The sequence below is a fragment of the Miscanthus floridulus genome, chromosome 3 (assembly GCF_019320115.1).
Source record: "Miscanthus floridulus cultivar M001 chromosome 3, ASM1932011v1, whole genome shotgun sequence".
Classification (NCBI taxonomy): Eukaryota; Viridiplantae; Streptophyta; class Magnoliopsida; order Poales; family Poaceae; genus Miscanthus; species Miscanthus floridulus.
The window spans coordinates 39012396-39037596 of record NC_089582.1 but is presented as its reverse complement, the minus strand read 5'-3'; the positions used below and the strand labels follow the sequence as shown (position 1 = coordinate 39037596).

At 48.7% G+C, this 25201-nt stretch overlaps 1 pseudogene; it reads left to right on the top strand.

Annotated features, from left to right (window-relative positions):
- The first annotated feature begins 16495 nt into the window (after positions 1-16495).
- Positions 16496-24982, top strand: LOC136543565 (UDP-glycosyltransferase 91C1-like; annotated as a pseudogene).
- The last annotated feature ends 219 nt before the right edge of the window (positions 24983-25201 follow it).

The following is a 25201-nucleotide window of genomic DNA, read 5'->3' as shown; positions in this document are numbered from 1 at the left end:
ACCAAGCTACTACAGTATGTAGGAGCTTGCTTTGGGTGATATTAGAGCTAGTGGCTAGAGCAAAGTAGTTGCTATTAGGATTTCATATTGTACTTCTTTGCTCTAGTGTTATGATTTTGTAGAAATTTTTTATAGGTTATTCATCTTCTCTAGTCATCTATGACCTTTTAGGCCCTGTTTAGATGCCCCCCAAAGCCCAAAATTTTTTGCGCAGTATCCGTCACATCGAATCTTGCGGCGCATGTATGTAGTATTAAATGTAGACGAAAAAAAACTAATTGCACAGTTGGGTGAGAAATCGCGAGACGAAACTTTCGAACATAATTAGTCCATAATTAGACACTGATTGCTAAATAAAAACGAAAATGCTACAGTAGCCAAATCCAAAAAAATTTGGATCTAAACGGGGCCTTAGTTGGAGCGGCGGTGAGTGTGACACATTTATATTATGACCACAACAGCAAGTAGAGGAGAGAATGGGAATAGATGCACGTGCTACCGTGAGAGTGGGCTAGTAGGACCTTGGTAGTCTGCATCCATGCCAACCGTGTAGGGCCTTTGTTTAGATTCCGTTTTTTCACACTCTCTCTATCACATTAAATTTTTGGACACATGTATGGAGTACTAAATATAGATAAAAAAAATAACTAATTACACAGTTTGATTGTAAATTACGAGACGAATCTTTTGAGCCTAGTTAGGCCATGATTGAACAATATTTGTCAAATACAAATGAAAGTGCTACAATACCAAATACTGATTCCCAACCATCATCTAAACAAGGCCTAGGGTCACTTTAGACTCAAGCCAACGTGCGTTATTGCTGGCCAAAGGAGTCTTCGTCAGCAAGCCTGCAAATAGGGTGAGGTCTATGTAACCTGTTCGGTTGGCTAGTTCGTATCGTTGTTGGTTCATGAAGAAGTACTGCTGGTTGATTTGTGTAAAAGAAAAATACTGTTCTAGCTAGAAATTTACGATCGTTTACGACAAGCCACAACCAAACGAACATGCTGCTGATTTAGGTGGTTCTGGCGCCATCGGAGCCCTTTTCCGGGAGCAGATATACATATTATAAACAACAATATGTTATAGGTAAACCAATTAATCTGTGCAAACTTAGAAATTATCAATCAGGACCACCGGATGCTAATCTAATGGATGAGGTGAGGGACTTAAACGCAAAAAAAAAGGACGGCGGGTGGGGGGGCTTAAGTGTAAAAAAATCTCACCTCTCATCTCATTCATTGGATCAGCATCTAGTGGTTCTGATTGACAGTTTCTAAGTTTACACAGGTTAGGTAGTTTACACATGATACGTTGCCATTATAAACACATATGCGTGAGGATCCTAATAATCTGTGTAGAAGAAACCTCTGGTGTCATATGATTTCATTCTTTTTAGATTAAGGGATTAAAGTATTCGGGACTTCCACATTCACCTGTGAATGGGTACATACTACATACTAGGGTTATTAGATCTAATTTTTTAAATTTAGCCCTTTTTAATATTCGCATTTTCTTTCTGGACGACGTAAATCAGATTTGGACCCTTTTGTCGACGCCAGCGCAGTTGAAGGTCTAAAATAACGTGTCTGACGATATGGCGCTGACGTGACCATAGCTCAACGCCACGATTCACCGACGGCGCCGTAGCAGCCAGTGCATGGTGACCTGTGTGCCAGTGAAGCCACCAGCTGCTGCACGCGCCCCAACAGAGAGCAGAGAGAACTGTTGCTGCACGCGTATCCACGGGAGAGGTAGAGAGACCAGACGCCCAGCAGCTGCATGCGCCACTGGGAGAGTAGAGAGACCGCGTATCCACGGAGAGTGCATGCACGGGCGTCAGAATCTAGAGGGAATGGTGGCAAACGTAACTCATTTTCATTAAGAAAGAATTTTCAAATCACCATAGTTATTAAACCATATATTTAATTCATAATCTAATTGAACCTCTGTTCTCCTTATAATTCTATCTACAAATCAAGACCAATATTGACTATATTTTATAAAAATAAATTTACCAAAACATGGGTCCCACCTATCATGTTCACATTTAAGCTTAGAGCATAACATGTACGCTGCATATGTATTTTGATCTGCTCGTTTCGTTTGGAGAGTCGCAAAATCTACATGCAGTGGCCGGTGTGGGAACGCCTTTTGCGCCTGAATGGCTTCGCATGCAGCCGTGCAGGGAGGGGGTTGAGCAGTTTAGCGCTGAGTAAGCAGAGTAAATTGCTGGGGCACCTAAACGAGAAGACTTAACTCACAATTAATCTCTTCTTAGTCTGTGCACCTAAATTTTTATAAATTTAGTTGATTTTATAAAGAATTGATTTGATTTAAATATAGACCTCATTCTTCAATGAAGGGGTAGCTAAAATAAGGAGAAAAAAATATGTAGAATAATCGTGTAACATAAGTATGTTTATTGTAAATGTTGAGAATTATTATTTATGATCAATTAGGGAATAATCCTAAAAGGTGTCTGTAACGTCCCGGTCCAGGAAGACGGCTAAGGCCCACTCTACATGTTGAATAGCCCACACCTATGAATAACTCTCTTGCGTTTTCGTCCATGGTTCACTCAAAAAAGGTGATCACCGGAGTTATTCACCTCCCAAGTCAAGGCTTTTAACTTAGGTTCAGCTTTTCTTTCAACTTCCAATGAGGTAGTAAAGCTAGGTTGCTACAGTGACCAACCACTACAGTACAACACAAACTCAGCCTTGCAGGTGCTACAGTATTAGCCCTCATTTTACTGGGTCTCACATACTCCCCCATTTAGAAAATTCGACGTCCTTGTCGAACACTGAACCAAGCTACCTAGCAAGACAAATGTCCAAGATCAACCCTCTTGGTCACATTCGTATTTCCCTGGACCAAGTGTCAGCCCTCACAAGAGCCATGCACATCTTGTCCAGGCTTCTAGACCATACGCAACCGTGAAACCGTGAGAGTTGGCTCTGATTACCATTTGTAACGCCCCGGTCTGGGAAGACGGTTCTACATGTTGAGTGGGCCACACCCACGTATAACTCTCTTACGTTTCCGTCCTCGCTTCACCCAAAAAGGGTGATCACCGAAGTTATTAACCTCCGAGGCCCAAGCTTTTAACTTGGTTGAGCTCTTCTTCAACTTCCAATGCGGTACTAAAGCTCGGCTGCTACAGTGACTGACTGCCACAGTACCATGCAATTCAACCAGTCCACAGCCTGCAAGTGCTACAGTATTGGCCTCGTTTTACTGGGTCTCAGTGTCTTTTCACCCCTTTCTCTTTTTCACACTTGTAACTGCCCACATGGACTCTGTATATATATGTACAACACTGTTCAATGGAATACACATATATCATTTTGCATCGATTGATCTGTCTCGCTCTCTCTACTCTTAACAGTAAATAATACTCACTCTGTTCTAATTTTAGAGGCACATAAGAAATTTTCACAAAGACCAAGAAATCTTGACCCTCTTGATCCTATTTATCACTGGCCAAAACACGCTTTGTTTTCTCGCTGCATGTTTTTGGGAAGTAAAAGAGCCGAATGCATGCAGTTGAAAATTTTAATGTGTGGCAGCATACATGTACAGTGCAGCTTGCGCTACCCGTGCCTTCTGCTGTCTCTCGTGCATACGTGTGCAGTAACAGTACTCCTGTGCCTCCTGCTCTCTCTTCCAAGGAAAGCATGCAGCTCTCTCTCTCCATTGGGCGTGTGCACACAGGTCATAGGTCTCCATGCGCCTCTCCTCTCTCTCTCTCCATTGGGCGTGTGCACACAGGTCACAGGTCTCCATGCGCCTCTCCTCTCTCTTTCTCTCCATTGGGCGTGTGCACACAGGTCACAGGTCTCCATGCGCGTGCAACGACAGGGGCAGTAGCTCCGCGCCATGACTTACGGCGCCGAGCTTGGCGTCGTGAATCGTGGCATTGAGCTATGGCCACGTCAGCGCCACATTGCCAGCCATGTCATTCTGGACCTCCTACCTCGGCGTTGTGACCTATGGTGCCGAGATGTGTTACCTCGGTGCTAAAAGTCATGGCACCGAGAAAAGGGTCTAAAGTCTGGTTTACGTCGTCTAGGGAGGTAAATGTCAATATTTTTCAAAAAAGGGTCAAATTGCAAAAAATTGGATCCCTCCCGTGCGTGCGTCCCTCTCTGGTGTGAGATAAGGAAAGGGCAAATAGGTCATTTCACTTTTGGAGTTTAGGCCGAACTAACGCCCCTTGTATGTAAAATCTGAGGGAGTGCTAATTTTAGTTCACGGTGCCAACTTTCAGTGCTTGGGCCAAAATCTTTCAATGGTATTTTATGGATGTTGAAATCTTTCGATGCCACATAGTGTCAGTGTTTCAAACCACCGGCTAGTAAATTTATATCTACGTGTCTGGCCCGAATGGTGTGCTCGAAGGACACAAGGATTTATTCTGGTTCAGAGCGGAATGTCCCTACGTCCAATATGCTGCTGCTCGTGTTATCGGCACTAGTTTATAGTAGGGGTTACGAACGGGCTAGAGAGGGGGAAATTCCTAGGTCTCTGGTGAAAAGATCGAATGGGATTGAGTCTTGTTGAGCTTGTTCAGCCATGTGCTCATTTGCCCCTTCTTGGGGCGTCCTGCTTCTCCTTTTATAGGGGAAGGGGAAGGCGCAGGTTACAAAGAGAAAGAAGGAGAAAAGCGAGGGAGAAGAAGGCCTCTAGAGCCACCGGGTCCTTCTTCTCCTTCATGCAGGTCCCGCCTGATGGGGACAGCTCCATGTCGAGTTCCTGTTCACCACTGGTGCCATGCCCCGACATCATCAGCTGGTCATGGCGTCCCATCCCGTCCCGGTGGACGCGTGGCGAATTGATGTGCCGGTCAGTGGCCGTACAGGGTGTAGGTAGCACAGCAACGACGCACCTATCACTGTTGGCGATGTGAACCCCCGGGCGTGGCCACGGGTCATGTCGAGACATGCCTGCTTCCTTCCTGGTGTTAGAAGTTTGACCCTAGGGTCATACCCTTAGACCCGTAGTGGTTGGAGGCGGTATGGGTCCCCATCTGGCGAGACAGAGCCCGCGTCCCAAGGGTCTGGCGAGACGGAGCCCGTGCCCTAAGGGTCGGGTGAGACGGCTCCCATTCCCTCAGGGTCCAACAACATAGGGCCGTGCCCAAGGGGTCGGGCAGGACAGAGCCTGTGACCTCAGGGTTGGGCGAGACGGCTCTCGTTCCCTCAGGGTCAGGCGACATGGGGCCCGTGCCCAAGGGGTCGGGCGATACTAAAATACATCCTTAGTTATCTAGGTGAGTTGTCATCCGTGGTCGTCAGATCCCTTCTTCGGGTATCCCTAATACCGATATCGGGTAGTAGCCACCGAGCCTACAGAGGAGTAGGATACTCCTTCATTGGCTTTTTCGGATGGAGGGACTTCGAGGGCTTTGATCTTCTCCTGCCCGCGGGATGCTTTGGTGGGTTGCGATTCCCTTCTGTCTCGATCCGACTCCTTGGGAACATGTAGCTACGGGATTCGAGGGTCCAAAAAATATTTCTCTTGATTCCGATCCCTTCCTAGGATCCGATCGATCTGCCATCGTCATGCGACCGCGTATTCAGTCTCCTTGCGAGTCCAACTTTGAAGGGTCGAGATGGCGGACTAGAGGGGGGTGAATAGTCCTTTATAAAATTAATCACGTTGGCTAACCAAAACAAGTGCGGAATTAATACTATCGGTCTAGCCAAGACTACACCCCTCTATCTTTGTTCTCTAGCACCTTGTAAAGATCCAAATTAAGCAACAAAGGTGCCAGGCTAGCTAGAGCTCACCTAATCAATTCTAGAAGCAAGGTCACACAAACCTATGCCACTAGTACTTTAACCAATGGGGAGCTCCTACACATGCTAGTAAGCAAAAGCACAAAGCCAACTAAGCTCACTAGCAATGCTTAATAACAAGGCAACCAATGCCAAATTAGAGAGCGCAAATACTTAGCTACACAAACTAAGCAAAGTGACTAACAAGGTTACACAAACCAAATTAATCACGCAAGGGAGCTACATCTATACTACACAAGCAAGAAGGTAACTAGTGAGCTATACAAGCAAACTAATTACAAGAGCAACTACATAAGCACAATGCATATGAAAGTAATTACAAGCTTATGTAACGAGGATGCAAACCAACGGGAAGAATAAAGTTGACATGATGATTTTTCTCCTGAGATTCACGTGCTTGCCAACATGCTAGTCCATGTTGTGTCGACCGCTCACTTGGTGGTTCGGCGGCTAATTGGCATCACCCGCCAAGCCCGCACATCGGGCACCGCAAGAATCTACCCCGAAAGTGAGGGTAGCTCAATGACACTCTTTACTAGAGTTGCTCTTCGTGGCTCTCGCGGGACAAGCACAATGCCCCTCACAAAGCTCTACTCTGGAGCACCGCACAAGCTTCTTGTGGGCTTCGACGGAGACCACCACCAAGCCATCTAGGAGGTGGCAACCTCCAAGAGTAACAAGCACCACTGGCTTGCAACTCGATCACCTAGTGCCACTCGATGCAATCTCACAATGCAATCATACTAGAATCGCTCTCTCACACAATTGGATGATCACTATCAAGCATATGTGAGATGGAGGGCTCCCAAGCACTCTCAAGCATGGACACAAAGTCCCTCAAGGTGCTCAGCACTAGCCATGGCCAAGATCACCTTCTATTTATAGCCCCATGGGCTAAACTAGCCGTTACCCCTTCACTGGGCAAATTTCAGGACGACCGGACGCTCCGATCAGATCGACTGGACGCACCCTGCCTGCGTCCGGTCATTCTACGCCGTCCACATGTTGCTCTGCGTTCAATCGGAGCCGCCTGATCTCAACAGTTAAGTTGTGACCAGATGCTGCATAGTGAATGACCGGACGCTGCTGCGCCTGAGTCCGATCGTTTCCAGAGAGCTCCCTGGGCCTGTGTTTTGCGACCAGACGCGTCTGGTCCACCATGACCAGACGCAGACCAGCGTCCGATCAGTTCTATGCCCACGTGCCTAACTCCAGTGCCACCTACATCACCATACGTCAGCACTGACCGGATGCAGACCCTAAGCGTCCAGTCACTCTTCGTGCTAGCGTCCGATCACAAGACCGAGACTGCGCACTCTCTGCTATCACTGACCAGATGTGTTGGTCCTGCCGAGGCCAGCGTTCGATCAGTTTTGCGAAACCCTATCTTTTTTGTATAGGGTGCCGGTGGCACCATTGGATTATCCGCACTCTATGGGCGGACACTCTACTGGTGGAGTTTTGAACCTTTCTCGCCTCTGTTCCATCACCGAGTTGATCCACATCAACTCCAACTTCATATCCTTTATAAGTGTGCCAACACCACCAAGTGTACACCACCATGTGTATGTGTGTTAGCATTTTCACAATCATTTTCTAAAGGATTAGCCACTCAACTTGCCATGCCATTCAATCCTAGCGACGATGCAAAGTTAGATCACTCGAGTGACACTAGATGACTGATATGCAAACAAGTTTGTCCCTCTTAATAGTACGGCCATCTATCCTAAACCCAGTCAACAACTTATCTACACACCTATGACCAATGAAATGAAATGACCTAGGTTATACCTTTGCCTTGCGCATTCCATTCCATCTCCTCCAATGTCGATGCAACACATGCACCAACATGATCAACAATGATATGATCCACTTAATATCATCACATGATCATATTGGTTCATCAATCTTGACTTCACTTACTTTTCACCATTGCCTTCGTCCATCGGTGCCAAGTCTTGCTTAAGCTTCACCGCCACGCGGTCCATCGCTCCAAAGCCTCCAACTTGCCCTTCACGCTTGCAACTAGTCCATCAAGCCAAGTTATGTCTTGATCTTCTCCACATTGATCACATGCCTTAATGTTATGTCTCATTTGCAATGAGCTCCTTCATCATCACATGTGTGAGCTTTGCAACATCTCTAAGCTATTTTCACCTTCATGGCATATGTTGCTCACACATATCTACCTATGGACTAATCACCTGTGTATCTCACATAAATACAATTAGTCCACCTAGGTTGTCACTCAATTACCAAAACCACATAAGGACCTTTCAAACTTCCCTCGAGCCCCCATGCATAGCAGGGGTCTGGTTGGGGGGTTAGCTCGTCTTGCGTTCGTCCTCCCTCAACCATCATCCGACATGTCCTTCGAGGGAGTGGCTAGAGGTGGTGTGCACATGTTTATCGAAGAGGCGATGTGACATGGCGTAGTGGGCACATAGATCTAGGCGGATGGTTCACCTCTTGCTTCACCCCTCCTTATAAATAGCAGCCTCCCCCTCCACGTTTCGGCACACTAAACCACAACCTGGACTTCTCCACCTTTCCACCGACGTCATTCAGATCTATTGCCCTTGCTAATCCACCGCTAGCGCCCTAGATCTATAGCCTTCGCTTCTTCACCGCCACTAAAAAGTCCTTGCTCCTCTATCTTCGCTTTCCATGGAGTCGTGGTATCATTCCAACGTCACCCACGCACGCATGGAGGGCCTCATCAAGCACAGTCTTCTCTGTGGGAGGATCAACATGGTGGAGTGGCTCATGCCCAGTCGTGAGGATGCGCCAGCACCACCTGATGGCTATGTCGTGTCCTTCGCACCCTTCCATGAGCGTTGACTCATGATTCCTCCCCATCCATTCTTCTGGGGACTGCTGCACCACTACAAGATTGAGCTGTAGCATCTGAACCCCAATGGGATCTAGCACATTGCAGCCTTTATCGCGCTGTGTGAGGGATACCTGGGGATCTAACCCCACTTTGAACTATGGAGGTACTTCTTCTCCATCTCCTTGCTTAAGAAGAGGGATAAAGCTAGGGACCTGCCGATGTCGATGGGCTGCATGGGCATCCACCTCTGAGGCAGCGGGTGGCTGAGTACATGCCCTGCCAGCTGTCTAGATCCAATAAGGGGTGGCAAGCGTAGTGGTTCTACTTGAAGAATGACCCCACCACCCCCTTACCAGTCTTCACCGGGCGCCTGATCGAAGAGGTGCCACCGACATGGCCACGGTGGCCACCCGTCAAGGAAAAGAAGAGGATGCATGGCATCCTCAAGGCTGTCGTATCCCTGAGGAGCCACGACCTTCGTGGGGCCGGTGTCATCAGGGCATATCATGCAAGGAGAGTGGCGCCGCTGATGGTGTGCGCCCTCCCACTGTATGGGATGATGCCCGACGCATAGCTTGATGGGACTACGCTCACCCAGGGGCCGCTCCATGACAGCAAGGTTGTGTAGCGCATCAAGGAGGTGACGGACGAGTCTGATGCTGTGTTCCCAATCCCAGGACATCTCGTGATGCGGTCGAAGCCGGGCTTTATCGAGCTACCGGTGGATTTGGGCTTTTAGACCTCCACCGCGCCACTGCCAGAGCACGTGGCCATGAGGGTGGTGAACTGTGCTGCAAATGAGTGGAGGAAAAAGGATAAGGACGATAAGGACGTGAGGTGGTGGGTGAAGCAGCGGGCGAGGCTGAATCGAGGAAAGTGGCGGCATGGTTCGGAGGAGGAGGAGGAGGAGGAGGAGGAGGAGGAAGAAGAAGAAGAAGAAGAAGAAGAAGATGGTTCCGGGCTGCCCATCCAATCGGATGAGCTAGGCGGCGAGGATGATTTTGGGTCACCTGTTGAATGGGACGAGCTGGACGGCGGGGATGAGGATCCATCTCTACCGTCGGTGAGGCCTTTCTTGTGGCATGCCCTAGGACAGGAGGAGGAGGACATGCCCCTAGAGCTGGTGGAATCAAGCTGCCCCACCCCATTCGGACCCTTGAGCAAAAGGAGGGCTTGAAGCGGCAACGTGCCGACAAGGATCACGGCATCGCCCCAAAACATCCTCGTTCGATGTCGTCGAGGTGAGTCAAGAGTTTTTTTGTTCTTTTGTTCTAACGAATTTTTTACCATAAACTGACTGCATGTCCTTTGTAGCATCGGAGGATGTGGGACTCTCCTAAGACTTGCGCTGAAGAAGAGCCTCCTCCAACAGATGTGCCAAGAGCCGGCTAGCGCTATGTTGGAGGTGAGTGGGAGTGGCACTAGGATGGCCATGGCATCGACCGGGGAGGAGTAGCCGATGGCTGTGTCTATAGGAGAGCAGATGGAGGAGGGCGTGTTCGGGGCACCCATGGTGGGCGTGGCATAGCAACAACATCGTAGGCGGAGGCGGCACAGCTGAGGCCATCATCCATGCGGGTGGCTGCCTCCTCGGTGGGGCGGATGGATGAGGACGTACCTGAGGCATCCCTAGTGGATGTGGCAATGGGGCAGGCCTTCACATCCATGTCTCGCCCCCTCTACCGCCAGAGGGTCCACTCTGGAGGAGTTGCTACCACAAGAGGGGTCGGCGCCGCTTAGGATCGGTGCGGAGCCATCCCAGTCTCTGGTCCGGGTGGGCAACGTCCTGCATGCGCAGGGAGAATCTCAGACCTAGTGGGTAGACCAGTGGGACCTAGGGGCGATGCTTTTTGCCCTCGATGACACAACGGAGGAGAGGGAATGGGGGAGAGTTCACACGGAGGTTGGGACTGTGGTTCGCGCCCTGACCACTGTGTTGAGCTCGCTACGCGACATTGTCGCCCTAGTTTCTGACCCTTATTTTCCCTTTCTGTGCCTCTAAGTCTTGTCCTCTCCATAGTACACAGCTGGGGGAAGCGATAGAGTCAGGGGCTGGCCACACAGCTCACTACCGCTCATCAGGAGGTGGCTAAGCTTGCCCCTGCCACCTGGGAGCTGGCTGACCACTAAGTTAGGGAGAAGGATGCTCGCAATGATGCCCATGAGGCTAGGGAGAAGCTCATGGCCCTGATCGAGAGGGCATGCACGGACACCATGGAGGCTAAGTGGCTATGGAAGGAGCAGGATTATTTGCTTTGAAACATAGAGGGGCTCTGCATGGAGCATGACTTGGCTCGCTAGGAGCGCGCTGATGCCTAGCAATAGATCGACCACCTCGATGGTGAGCATCAGGGGGAGAGGGACCTGAATGTTGTGATCGAGGGCATGTCTGCTAGGCTCGCCACAGAGGTCGATTAGCTCTAGGAAGAGGTCCGACACCTAGAGGCCAAGGTGACCCAACAGCGTGAGTAACACTAGGAAGAGGTCCAGCGCCTGGAGGCCAAGGTGACCCGGCAATGCGATGAGGTGCACTGGCTTTGGGCAAACATGCATGGTAAGCCTCTGATTTCCCTTGTTGTCTTTCTCCCTAGAATCCGTGGTAGGCCTTTTGACACTGTCGGTATGTGACTTAGATAGGTCTCGACGACAATCTTGGGGCGGAGGTGATGAAGAGTCATGGCCTAGAGAAGGAGCTCGACAAGGTGAAGGCCTACCTCCAAAGGAGAGCGACAAGCATGATTCCCTGTGCATTGCCGTTCAGCTAGTCTTCAACGACCTCAAACTGGACTCGGAGCAGGAGATGAGCTTGTACGTGGTTTGTGCCATCCGGATTACGAATCAAGCATGTGAGACCATGAGGGACGTGCTTCGCTTCGGCATTCACCGATCATTCGCGATCGCTCGCTCTCACGATGAGAACATCGATCTAGCGACGATGAGCCAAGGCTTCATGCCCATCTACTTCGACACCAAGCTAGAGGACATCGAGAAGGAGGTGGCCCCTCTAGCACAGGACTTATCTACCAAGATAGAGGATGAGATCATCCCCCTAAAAAATTAGTTAGTTAGATAAGCTAGGCGATGAACTTGTAATAAATGGACAAGTTCTTAACTTTTGTTATGGCCGAACAAACTTTTGGCTCTTCTCCATTTTTTGTATAAAAAGGTTAATTCATTCTGACCCTTTCCATTGTTAAGATTGTAAAGCTTGAGGTGCGGGCAAAAAACTCTGATCACGCTGGTGAGCAAAAATGCCATAGCCGCTAGGGTGTAGGTTTCTTGCAGTTCGACCAGTTTTACTCTGCGTTTGTTTCCTCAATCCTTGCTTCTAGAGCTTAACATAAGAGAGGGTTAGGCACAGAGAATATTTTTAGGTAGATATACTCTTATCAGCCTCCGAGTGAGGCCTGACCCCTCACCGTTGCTAGGGTCAGGTGTCACTAAAGATCGAGGAGACGATAGCCAACTCGATAAGAGAAAGTGTTTTTTTATTTTAGAAACATCATTCTTAATTTTCATAAGCATATGCATAGATTAGGGGTAAAAGCAACGTAGCTGCTCGATGTTCCAGGAGTTGACGAAGACTTTGCCATCGACGGTCTTGGGCTTGTAGGTGCCCGGTTGGAGCACCTCCGCGGCGACGTACGGTCCCTCCCATGGCAGAGAGAGCTTGTGGCGGGTCTTGTTGCTTTGGATGAGGTGAAGCACCATGTCCCCGATGTTGAAGGCCTGACCCTGCACCCAATGGCTATGGTACCGATGCAACATTTGCTGGTACTTGGCGGTGTGGAAGAGGGCAACGTCGCGCGCTTCATCGAGATGATCATGGCATCCTCGGGGGACGCCTTGGCTCCTGGCTCGTTGTACACCCTGACCCTCGGCGCTCCATAGTCGAGGTTAGTTGGGAGGATAGCCTCGGAACCATAGACCATGAAGAAGGGTGTGTAGCTAGTCGCCCGATTGGGGGTCGTCCTCAAGCTCCAGAGCACCGCAAGAAGCTCCGTGACCCATCGTCCACCAAACTTGTTCAACCTGTTAAAGATCCTAGGCTTGAGGCCTTGTAGGACCATGTCGTTCACGTGCTCGACCTACCTATTCTGCGGGGATGCGCCACGGCAGCCCAATCAACATGGATGTGGTATTCATCATAGAATCAGAGGAACTTTTTCCCAGTGAACTACGTGTCGTTGTTCATGATAATGGAGTTCGGGACTCCAAAGCGATGGACAATGTCAAGGAAGAATGACACGGCTTGCTCGGACTTGATCACGGAGATCGGCCGAGCCTCTATTCACTTTTTAAACTTGTCTACAGTGACAAGCAAGTGTGTATAGCCCCCAGGCGCTCTCTTGAGAGGTCTGACCATATCGAGCCCCTAGACCGTGAATGGCCACGTGATGGGGATCGTTTGGAGCGCTTGGGCTGGTAGGTGAGTCTGTCGAGCATAGTATGGGCACCCTTTGCAGGTGTGCATGATCTGTTCAGCATTAGCTACTATGGTCAGCCAGTAGAAGCCCTATTGGAATGCATTTCTGACCAGGTTCCTAGGTGTGGCATGGTGCCCGCAAACCCCATCGTGGATATCCCTCAACAACTGCTTTCCTTGTTCGATGGGGATGTAGCACTGCATGATCCCTATGTGGCTTCGCTTGTAGAGCTCACCCTAAATGACAACAAAGGCCTTGGCATGATGTGTGAGCCGCCGAGCCTCCATTTTGTCCATCAGAAGCGCCTCATGGAGGAGGTAGTTGAGGTAAGGCGTCCTCCATTCGGCTAGAGGTTCGGGCTCTCCGCCGGATTTTTGTCAAGCTCCATGACTTCGGGGTCGAAAGGAGCTAACAATCGGTTAGCCCCTAAGCCTAGGGCAGGTGGCCCATCACCAATCTATTCTGGCTCCTCATAGCGGACCGAGGGCTTGTACTAATTGCTGGCAAAGATGCCCGTCGGCACCAGCCCTTAGCCGGACGCAATTTTTACCAGCGTGTCAGCCACCTCATTGAACCATCTTGGGATGTGGTTGAGTTCGAGGCCATCAAACTTGTCTTCCAGTTGGTAGACTTCTTGGCAATACGCAGCCATCTTGGTGTTGCGGCAGCTTGACTCCTTCATGACTTGGTCAATGACCAGCTGAGAGTTGCCCCGGACGTCAAGCTGTCGAATGCCCAACTCGACGGCGAAGCATAGGCCGTTGATGAGTGCCTCATACTCGGCCACATTATCGGAGGTAGAGAAATGGATGCGGACCATGTACCTCATGCATACCCCGAGGGGCAAAACAAAGACCAACCCCACATCGGTGCCTTTCTTCATCAGTGATCCATTGAAGTACATTGTCCAGTACTCTTGGTCGATGGCTGCTGGCAAGATTTGGATCTCGGTCCATTCTACGATGAAATCAGCCAGCACTTGGGACTTGATGGCCGTCCGAGGGGCATACGAAATGCCCTAACCCATCAGCTCGAGTGCCCACTTCACAATTCTTCATGTGGCATCTTGGTTTTGGATGACCTTGCTGAGAGGGAAGGACGTCACGACCGTCACCAGGTGCGATTCGAAGTAGTGACGCAACTTCCTCTTACCGGTTAGGATGACATACAGGAGTTTTTGGATTTGGGGGTACCGAGTCTTGGAATTGGACAAGACCTCGCTAACGAAGTACATAGGACGCTGTACTTTGAAGGCGTGTCCCTCTTCTTCCTGCTCTACCACCAAGGTGGCATTGACCATTTGCGTGGTGGCCATAATGTAGAGCAGGAGCAATTCCTTGTTGGTTGGAGGGACCAGGATAGGGCCTTCATTAGGAGTTGCTTGACCTTGTCAAGTGCCTCCTAGGCCTCAGGCGTCCATTTGAAATGGTTGGCTTTCTTTAGAAGACGATAGAGGGGGAGGCCTCGTTCGCCAAGGCGCGAGATAAAGCGGTAGAGCGCAGCGAGGCACCCTATAACTCGTTGTACCCCCTTTATGTTCTGAATTGAGCCCATCCTATTGATGGTCGAGATCTTCTCTAGGTCGGCTTCGATGCCGCGCTCAGAGAAGATAAACCCCAATAGCATACCCCTCGAGACCCCGAAAATGCATTTCTTGGGTTTGAGTTTGATGCTGTTTGCTCGGAGTTTCGTGAAGGTATGTTCTAGGTCGGCTATGACCTGGTCAGCCTATTTGGACTTGACAACGATGTTGTCTATATAGGCCTCAACAGTTTGTCTGATGAGGTCCCCAAAACACTTAAGCATACAATGCTGATACATAGCCCCTGTGTTTTTAGACCGAACGGTATTGTGACATAGTAGAACGATCTGAACTTGGTGATGAAAGACATAACGAGCTGGTCGGACTCTTTCATTGTGGTTTGATGGTACCTGGAGTATGCATCAATGAAGCAAAGGGTTTCGCACCCTGAGGTTGAGTTGACAACTTGGTCTATGCGCCGCAAAGGAAACAGATCCTTTGGACATGCTTTGTTGAGACCCGTGTAGTCAACACACATTCTCCATTTCCCACTCTTTTTTCTTACAAGAATAGGATTGGCTAACCACTCAGGGTGATACACCTCCTTGATGAACCCGGTTGCCAAAAGCTTCACAATCTCCTCACCGATCGCCCTACGTTTCTCCTCGTCGAAGTGACACAGGTGCTGCTTCACTGGCTTGGAGCCTGGCTTGATTTTTAAGGCATGCTCGGTGACTTCTCTTGGAATGCTTGGCATGTCCAAGGATCACCACGCAAAGATGTCTCTGTTGGTGAGGAGGAAGTCGACGAGTGCGCTTTCCTATTTGGAGGAAAGCGTGGTGCCGATGCACACCACTTTGCCCTCAAAGCTATTGGAGTCTATGAGGACCTCCTTAGCGCTCTCCATAGGCTCCAAAGACCTAGCCGACTGCTTGGGGTCGGGTGCTTCTTCGACAATCTCCTCCCTGATGGCCACGGGCTCTTTGGAGGCGACAATCATCACGGCGTGTTTTCAACATTCGACCTCGCACTCGTAGGCATGCTAGAAGGGGGTGTCGACGGTGATGACCCCGTGCAGACCCAACATCTTTAACTTTAGATAGGTATAGTTGGGGATGGCCATGAACTTCACATAGCATGGACGTCCTAGGATGGCGTGGTAGGTCCCATGGAACCCGACCACCTCGAAGGTAAGGGTCTTTATCCTATAATTGGTCGGATTCCCAAAGGTGATGGGCAGATCGATCTACCTGAGCGGCACGTCCTGTTTTCTACGCACGATGCCATGGAAAGGCACCCCGGTTGGACGGATGTGTGATCGGTTGATGCCCTTGGCGTCGAGCATCTCAACATACATGATGTTGAGGCCGCTGCCTCCATCCATCAGCACCTTGGTGAGCCGCTTCGTGCCGATGATCGGGTCGACCATGAGCGGGTATCTTCCTAGCTATGGGATGTTTTCCAGGTGGTCGGTCTGATCAAAGGTGATGGTGGACTCCAACCATCGGAGGAAGAAAGGCACGGCTGGCTTGGCCGTATAGACCTCACGGCGCCCAAGCTTCTAGCGGCGCTTGGAGTCGTAGGCTACCGACTCTCCAAAGATCATGAGGTAGCCATCTGGTGTTGGAAAGTCGTCGTCCTTCCCCTCAGCATCGTCTGCTATCGGCTTGGGCTCCTTCCTATGCTCCCCCTTGTTGGAGCCACCAGATAGGAACTGTTTCATGAGGGCGTAGTCTTTGTATGGGTGCTTGACGGGGAACGCATGGTTTAGGCATTTTATATCATGAAATAATCTGAGTTGAAGAAACTTTTGCTATCATGCTTTCATATCATATTAGGGTGTTACTGCTACCGTACCATTATTTCATCTACACTATCAAGCTAATAAGCTATCTGGTGGCTGGCCATGGAGGACACCCAAGAAGCTCTCCGCATCGTCGTGTTCCCATGGCTGGCCTTCGGCCACATGGTCCCATTCCTAGATCTCTCCATGCGGCTGGCGCGGTGCGGACAAGCCGTCACCTTTGTCTCGATGCCGAGGAACACTACCAGGCCGACCGCAGTCTAGCCGGAGCTCACAGCGCATCTACACATCATCAAGCTAGACCTGCTGGCCGTCGAGGGAATCCCCGAAGGCGCCGAGTCAATGGCCGATGCCCATTGAAGAAGGTCGAACTCCTCAAGAAGGCGTTCGACGGTATCGCCGTGCTGTTCGAGCGCCTTGTCGCCGAGGGCTGTGCTGCTGCCGCCGGTGAGGCTGCCGCCTTCTCGAGGAAGCCTGACTGGATCATCCCCGACTTCGCTCAAAACTAGATTTGGCAAATTGCTGAAGAGCACAAGGTGATATATATATTTCGGTAACAATGTGATATTAATTAGTTTTCTTAATTTCCTTCTTGTCTGCCCCGCCACCGCAAGATCGCGTGCGCCATGTTGCTCATCTTCCTGGTGGGCGTCTTGGCCTTCGTCGGTATGAAGCAGCAGAACGAGGCACAACCATGCACAACGACGGAGGACTTCATGGTCTAGCCGCCGTGGATACCATTCCCGACCACCATGTCCTTCTGCTGCCATAAGGCAGAGTGGATCGCCACTGCGTTCCAGCCCAACGCCTCCGGCGTGTCTAACGCGGACCACTTCTGGCAGCTGCACCACACGAGTTGCTGCCTCATCATCCACCGGAACTGCCCCGAGGTGGAGCCGCATCTGTTCTAGCATGTGATAGACCTCTTCACCAAGCCCGTCGTCCCTATGTACCTCCTGATGCCCGAGGACAAGGACGACGACGACAACACCTAGGGCGGTGACGACGGCGACAGGTCCTTCTCTAACGCCATGTGGTGGCTTGACGAGCAGCCCAAGCGGTCCGCCATCTATGTGGCGCTCGGGAGCAAGGCGCTGGTGACGGCGGACCAGGTTCGAGAGCTGGTGCTCGGGCTGGAGCTCTCTGACGCGCGCTTCCTCTGGGCGGTCCGGTAGCCCGTCGGCCACTCCGACACGCTGCTACCAGACTGGTTCTAGGCCCACGTGGTGGGGCACGAGGTGGTGCGTGCCGGGTGGGTGCCATAGGTGCGCGTGCCAGCGCACGCCACGGTGGGCGCATTCCTCACGCACTGCGGCTGGGGCTCCACCGTGGACAGCCTCTGCTACGAATTTAGGAAATTTTATTATCAGTTTAATCCAGAAAAATAACATCAGCAAGTTTGTGACGACATATATGTGCATATATGTATTTCTTATGAACACTACAGCATGCAGAGATAACATACTGGTGAATATAGTAAAAACACAAAGTATAGAAATCATAGAGATTAGACTGTACCCAGCGGAGGGTCCTATGCTGAGGACATCGGAGGCTCCATTCGCACTAGTCGACATTGTGCGTTGCTTGAAGTCACGGACCACAGTCGATACAGGAAGATATTCGTAGTGCAGTCCCACGAACGGATCACCAGGAAGAAGACAACTTGCGGTTCCGTGGGCAATCACCAGGAAGGAGACGGGATCTGGATGAGCAGTCACGGATTGCTCCCCAAAAACCTAATCACCGTGCACCCCATGCAAGGTTCTCTCGCGGACGAGGGTTCCGGAGGCACATGGGACGGGGAAGACAGAGGGCTGCGGAGATGTGGATTCTCTCGGGAGCGGTTGTGGTGTATGGGTCCAGACCGCCTCCACCATCAAAGAGTGAAACTCCCATGATAATGTGGATTTAAGTGGCAAAAGACTGGTCGCCTGTCTGCCTCGCCCACGGCCTGGCCAGGCCACCGACGGCGGCGGCATGCGCACGCGTGTGGCACGCCTTTATCCTTTTCTCAGCTTCTCAATTTAGATGAATAATTTCCAACCATATAAGCTGAGTCAGCGTTTAGTCAAAATCCCATATGGTATTAAGCCATACAAGACTTAATGTTATGTACCATAGAGTTTTATTTGATTTATTAAATATTATATGGGCCAAGCCCATATTATATCCAACAATCCCCACCAAACTCTAGGGTTTGTAACAAAGTAGTCTCAGAACCACATTTCTTTTATATACCAGTGTTTCGATGGAGACTGTTAAGTTGAACATCCATCTAGAACAATAGTTTCACTCAGTCACAACTGAACAATGGACTAAGCCTTGAATTGATAGTTTTGTGTGAGATAAATGTCACTAAAGTCCTTAGCTGATACTGGGCAGCAAAAGGTATCCCCTCTATTTGAAGCATATAAGTCACACTTCAGTGCCTTTCATGAGTATTTAGAGATCACCTAAATCTCATAGACTATGACCAGCAGTCTGACTCATATAGGTGTGTTCCTCAAAAGATATTCTGTAGGACAATATCTTTGCTTTGACAAGCCACTTGGAACGCATTAAGGCAAAAGCCAGCCTACCTTACAAAAAGGAAAGATATGCATCAGAAATGAGTCTTACTAAGGATCTTTCCTCACAATTTACTACTAGCTTGTTTCACCGTTCTACTTCACGGGATCTCTGATCACATAGGACAGGTTACCACTATAGTAAATTTCAAGTGGGTCTTAAACCCATCTCTCTCGATGCACTTTCTATCACATTGCGTGATAGACCCTTAGTGAACTGATCTGCCAGATTGTTAGACATGTGGACATAGTCCAACACTATTACTCCAGAGTTTCTTAATTTTCTAATAGATTTTAGTCGTCTCTTAACATACCTTGTGGACTTCATGTTATCCTTAGAACTGTTAACCTTTGTAATCACAGTCTGGTTATCGTAGTTCATAGAAATAGCTGGTATGGGTTTCTCAACAACCAGTAAATCCATAAGGAGATCACGAAGCCACTCAGCCTCAGATCCAGTAGTGTCTAATGTTGTGAGTTCTGCTTACATTATAGACTTCGTTAAGATAGTCTGCTTGCAAGACTTCCAGGAAACAGCACCACCTCCAAGCAAAAACACATATCCACTTATGGTATAAAGTTCATCAGCATTAGAAATCTAGTTGGCATCACAATAGCCTTTTAGCACTTTCGGATGTCCGGTATAACAAATACCATAGCTCATGGTCCCTTTTAGGTAGCGCATCACTCTCTTAAGAGCTCGCCAGTGATCATCTCCTAGGTTTGACACCAACCGGCTCAGTTTGCACACAGCAAATGAGATGTCAGGCCTTGTTGCACTAGCAAGATACATAAGCGAACCAATGATCTGGGAATATCTCAACTGATCCCTTGCTATTCTCAAATTTTTCCTCAATAGCACGCTAGGGTCATAAGGTGCAGGAGCAGGTGCATAGTCACTGAACCCAAAGCGACTAAGCATCTTTTTCACATAGTGAGTTTGTAATAGAGTTACCCCACCATCACCTTCTCTTAGAAGCTTGATATTAAGAATAACATCAGCCTCTCCCAAATCTTTCATCTCAAAATTTTTAGATAGAAATTCCTTCACCTCCTCGATCACTTTGAGGCTTGATCCAAAGATTAGTATGTCATCGACATATAAGCACAAAATGACTCCTTCACCCTCACCATACCGATAGTATACACATTTGTTAACTTCATTCACAACAAAGCCAGTAGATGTTAAAGTTCTGTCAAACTTCTCATGCCATTGCTTAGGAGCTTGTTTTAGGCCATATAATGACTTTAATAATTTACACACCTTGCCTTCTTGACCAATTGCTACAAACCCATCAGGCTGATCCATATAGATCTCCTCCTCTAACTCTCCGTTTAGGAAAGCTATCTTAACGTCCATTTGATGAACAATAAGACCATAAGAGGCTGCCAGGGAAAGCAAAACTCAAATTGTGGTCAATCGGGCAACCGGTGAATAAGTATCAAAGAAATCCTCACCATCCTTTTGAGTATAACCCTTGGCCACAAGCCTTGCCTTGTACTTCTCAATAGTACCATTAGGCCTAAGCTTTTTCTTGAACACCCATTTGCACCCTATAGGCTTGCACCCATAGGGACGATCAACAATTTCCCAAGTTCCATTAGACATAACAGAATCCATCTCACTCCGTACTGCTTCCTTCCATAAGTCAGCATCAGGAGAGAAATATGCCTCTTCAATGGTCATTGGTGTGTCATCCATAAGGTACACAATATAGTCGTCACCAAAAGACTTTAAAATCCTCTGTCTCTTGCTTTTCCTGGTGACTATAGTGTCATCCTCCTTAGGATTTTGCACATAGGGTTCCTCAATTTGTTCTATCGGAATAAAATTTTCATGCTCATGGGGAATTATAAATTCATGACCAGTTGTACTAGGTGCATTTTTCATGAGAAACTTATTCTCAAAAAATGTAGCGTCTCTAGATTCCATGATTGTATCAACAACCATCTCAGGAATACTAGAGTTTATAATTAAAATCTATAACCCACGCTGTGAATAGCATAACCAAGAAAGACACCATCAATAGTCTTTGGTCCAAGCTTTCGCTTTTTGTTTATTGGCACATTCACCTTTGCCAAACCCCAAGTTCACAGGTAAGAGAGATTTAATCTCTTCTTCTCCCATTCCTCGAATGGTGTGATTTCTTTGTTCTTTGTGGGCACTCTATTTAGGACATGACACGCTGTCAATATAGCCTCACCCCACCACTCCTTAGATAGTCCTGCAGTCTCCAACATGGCATTAACCAAATCAGTTAGAGTGTGGTTCTTTCTCTCTGCAATCCCATTGGACTGTGGTGAGTATGGTGGTGTCCTCTCATGAATAATTCCATGCACCGCGCAAAACTCAAAAAATTCATTTGAGAAATATTCTCCCCCACGATCGGACCGTAAACGCTTGATTTTCTACCTTAGCTTTATAGACCGTAAAATAATGCAACGCTTCATCTTTTGTTTTCAGCAAATACACGTAGCAAAATCTAGTGCAATCATCTATAAAAGTCATGAAGTATCGTCTACCGCCTTTAGTCAATTTGCCATTCATTTCGCATAAATTAGAATGAACGAGTTCTATTGGTGCCAAGTTCCTCGCCTCAGCAGCCTTGTGAGGCTTGCGCGGTTGCTTCGATTGCACACACACCTGGCACTTAGAATCTTTGACTAAGTTAAATTTCGGGATTAAATTCAGATTTGCAAGCCACGTGAGACATCCAAAATTAATGTGACAAAGTTGTGAATGCCATATATTTGACTCATCCGAAACATTAACATTGTTCACCACTTTATTACACACATCATCAAGCAAAGATAAGCGAAACAAGCCTCCACAATCATAACCTTTTCCAACAAATGTTCCATGTCTCGACACAACACATTTATTGGACTCAAGCATAATTTTAAAGCCATCGCGACACATCTGAGAAGCACTAACAAGGTTCTTTTTTATGGAGGGGACATGCTGCATGTTCTTTAATAGCACCATCTTTCCCAAAGTAAACTTCAGAACGACCGTACTAGCACCAAGAACACGCGCATGCAAACCGTTTCCCATCATCAAGGCTCCACTACTACTGGCCTGATAGGAAATAAACAAAGAAACATCAGCACACACATGAATATTAGCACCGTTGTCCATCCACCACTTAGGTGAAAGACAAACTAAAAGAATAAAGGGTAAAGAATTACCATACCCAGATGTTCCTCCTCTAGTCTCGCTAACGACCATGTTTGCCGATTTCTTTTCTTGCTTATATTTGTGGTCTGGGCACGCACTTGCCCAATGCTCATCACTCCCGCAAACAAAGCAACCTCCACCTTTCTTGTTGTTTTTCTTCTTAAACTGTGCAGTTTGCTTTGGCTTTGCATTGTTGTTCTCTTGCATGTTCTTCTTCTTTTTATTACGAGATGCAAATGAGTTTTTCTTCTGCATCATATTGGCGGCGGAATACTCAACTCCTTTTCCACGATTGTCTTTTGCTCTCTCCCTCTCCTCAACATCAAGAGATCCAATAAGCTCAGCCACGCTAAATTCTTGTCTCTTGTGTTTTAGAGAAGTAGCAAAATCTCTCCAAGAAGGTGGCAGCTTAGCGATTATACCGCCGGCCACAAACTTGTCGGGCAACAAACATGGGAAATGTTCCAGTTCCTTTGCTAGCGTATGTATCTCATGAGCCTATTCGACCACATAACGGTTTTCAACCATTTTGTAGTTATACAACTGCTCCATAAGGTACAACTCACTGCCAGCATCAGAAACCCCAAACTTTGCCTCAAGAGCATCCCATAACTCTTTGCCTAATGTGTAAGATATGTAGTTTTTCTCATACTTGAGATGAAGTGCACTAATCACGGCACCTTGAAATAGGTTATCGGCAGCCAAGAACTTTTTCTCCTCATCAGGAGTAAACAGTTCAGGCTTCCCTGTGCAGCATGAAAGCAGTTCATCGCAGTCAACCACAATACCATCTTGGCATGTCATATCATGAAATTCTTGCCATCAAAATTATTTGGCTTCAAAGCAGCAGCAAAACCGCTGACAGAAAATTGCCTAACATTAGGTTTTTAGATTGTTAAGAATTTAGGCAATTTCATTATCAGTTTAATCTAGAAAAATGACATCAGCAAGTTTATGATGACATATATGTGCATGTGTATATTTCTTATGAACACTACAACATGCAGAGATAACATACTGGTGAATACAGTAAAAACACAAAGTACAGAGATCATAGAGATTAGACTGTACCCAGCGAAGGGTCTATGCCGAGGGCATCGGAGGCTCCATTTGCACTAGTCGACATAGTGCATTGCTCAAAGGCGCGGACCACAGTCGATGCAGAAAGATGTTTGTAGTGCAGTCCCATGAACGGATCACCAGGAAGAAGACAGCTTGCGGTTCCATGGGCAATCACCGGGAAGGAGATGGGATCTGGACGAGCAGTCATAGATTGCTCCTCAAAAACCTAATCGCCGCGCATCCTGTGCAAGGTTCTCTCGCGGATGAGGGTTCTGGAGGCATACGAGACGGGGAAGACAGAGGGCTGCGGAGATGTGGATTCTCTTGGGAGCGGTTGCGGTGTACGGGTCCAGACTGACGGGGGTACGGATATATGGCTGTGACAAGGGAAGGAGACGAAGGCAGCGGAGAATCCTAGGAGACGGGAAGCGAAAGGGATGGTAACTGACGCAGTCAATTTGCCTCCACCATCAAAGAGCAAAACTCCTGTGATAATGTGGATTTAAGTGGCAAAAGACTAACCATGCCCGCCCACCCGCCTACCTACCTGCCTAGCCATGGGCGTGGGCGTGGGCGCGGGCACAGGCCAGGCTGGATCGAGGCCGTGGCCGTGGCCATGGCGAGGGGGCGGGCGTGCCCAGTCTTTTGCCACTTAAATCCACATTATCATGGGAGTTTCACTCTTTGATGGTGGAGGCAAATTGACTGCGTCAGTTACCATCCCTTCTGCTTCCCATCTCCTAGGATTCTCCGTGGCCTTCGTCTACTTCCCCTGTCACAGCCATATATCCGAACCCCCGTCAGTCTAGACCTGTACACCACAACCGCTCCTGAGAGAATCCACATCTCCGCAGCCCTCTGTCTTCCCTGTCATTCACACTAGTTGACATAGTACGTTGCTTGAAGTCGCAGACCACAATCGATGCAGGAAGATGTTCGCAGTGCAGTCCCATGAATGGATCACCAGGAAGAAGATAGCTTGCGGTTCCATGGGCAATCACCGGGAAGGAGACGGGATCTGGATGAGCAGTCGCGGATCGCTCCCCAAAAACCTAATCGCCGTGCACCCCTCGCGGACGAGGGTTCCGGAGACACCTGCTCTCCCGCTACTTCGTGCGCACAGAGATACGGGACGAGGAAGATAGAGGGCTGCGGAGATGTGGATTCTCTTGGGAGCAGGTGCAGTGTACAGGTCCAGACTGCATCGTCTCGCCACAGCCACAGCCACGGCCTCAGCCTGGCCCGCACCTGCACCCGCGCCCACGGCCCAGCCTGGTCGGCGGCAGCCGCGGCGCGCACGCACGTGTGGCACGCCTTTATCCTTTTCTTAGCTTCTCAATTTAGATAAATAATTTCCAACCATATAAGCTGAGTCAGCGTTCAGTCAAAATCCCGTATGGTATTAAACCATACAACACTTAATGTTACGTACCATAGAGTTTTATTTGATTTATTAAATATTATATGGGCCAAGCCCATATTATATCCAACAGCCTCTTCCGGTTTGGCCTCCCGTTGGTGATGCTGCCGTTCATAGTGGACCAGGGCCTCATCGCGCGAGCCATGGCCGCCAGCAGGGTTGGCATCGAGGTGCCGAGGGACGACGCTGATGGATCGTTCTGTAGGGATGACGTCGCGGCGGCGATGCGGCGTGTGATGGTGGAGTATGATGGTGAGGCGCTCGCGCGTAATGCTAGAGAGATGCAGAGGGTGGTCGGCGACAGGGCAAAGCAAGAGCAGTACGTGGATGAGCTTGTGGACTATTTGCAGCGCTACAAATAAGATTCTTATTCAGCCCTTTCAGTGTTAATCTTCCATTATTGTCCAAATAAGTTGTCTCGTATAATAAGAGCGGCACTTGTTCCAAAGAGAAGTAACCCTAAAATAGTGGATGATTACTGGCCCATATCCTTACTCACCGCCACAGCTCAGGTATCCCTGCATTTTACAACCAAGCCAAGGATGAAGGATGCCGAGTTGCCGACCGCTTTTGCTCCCACC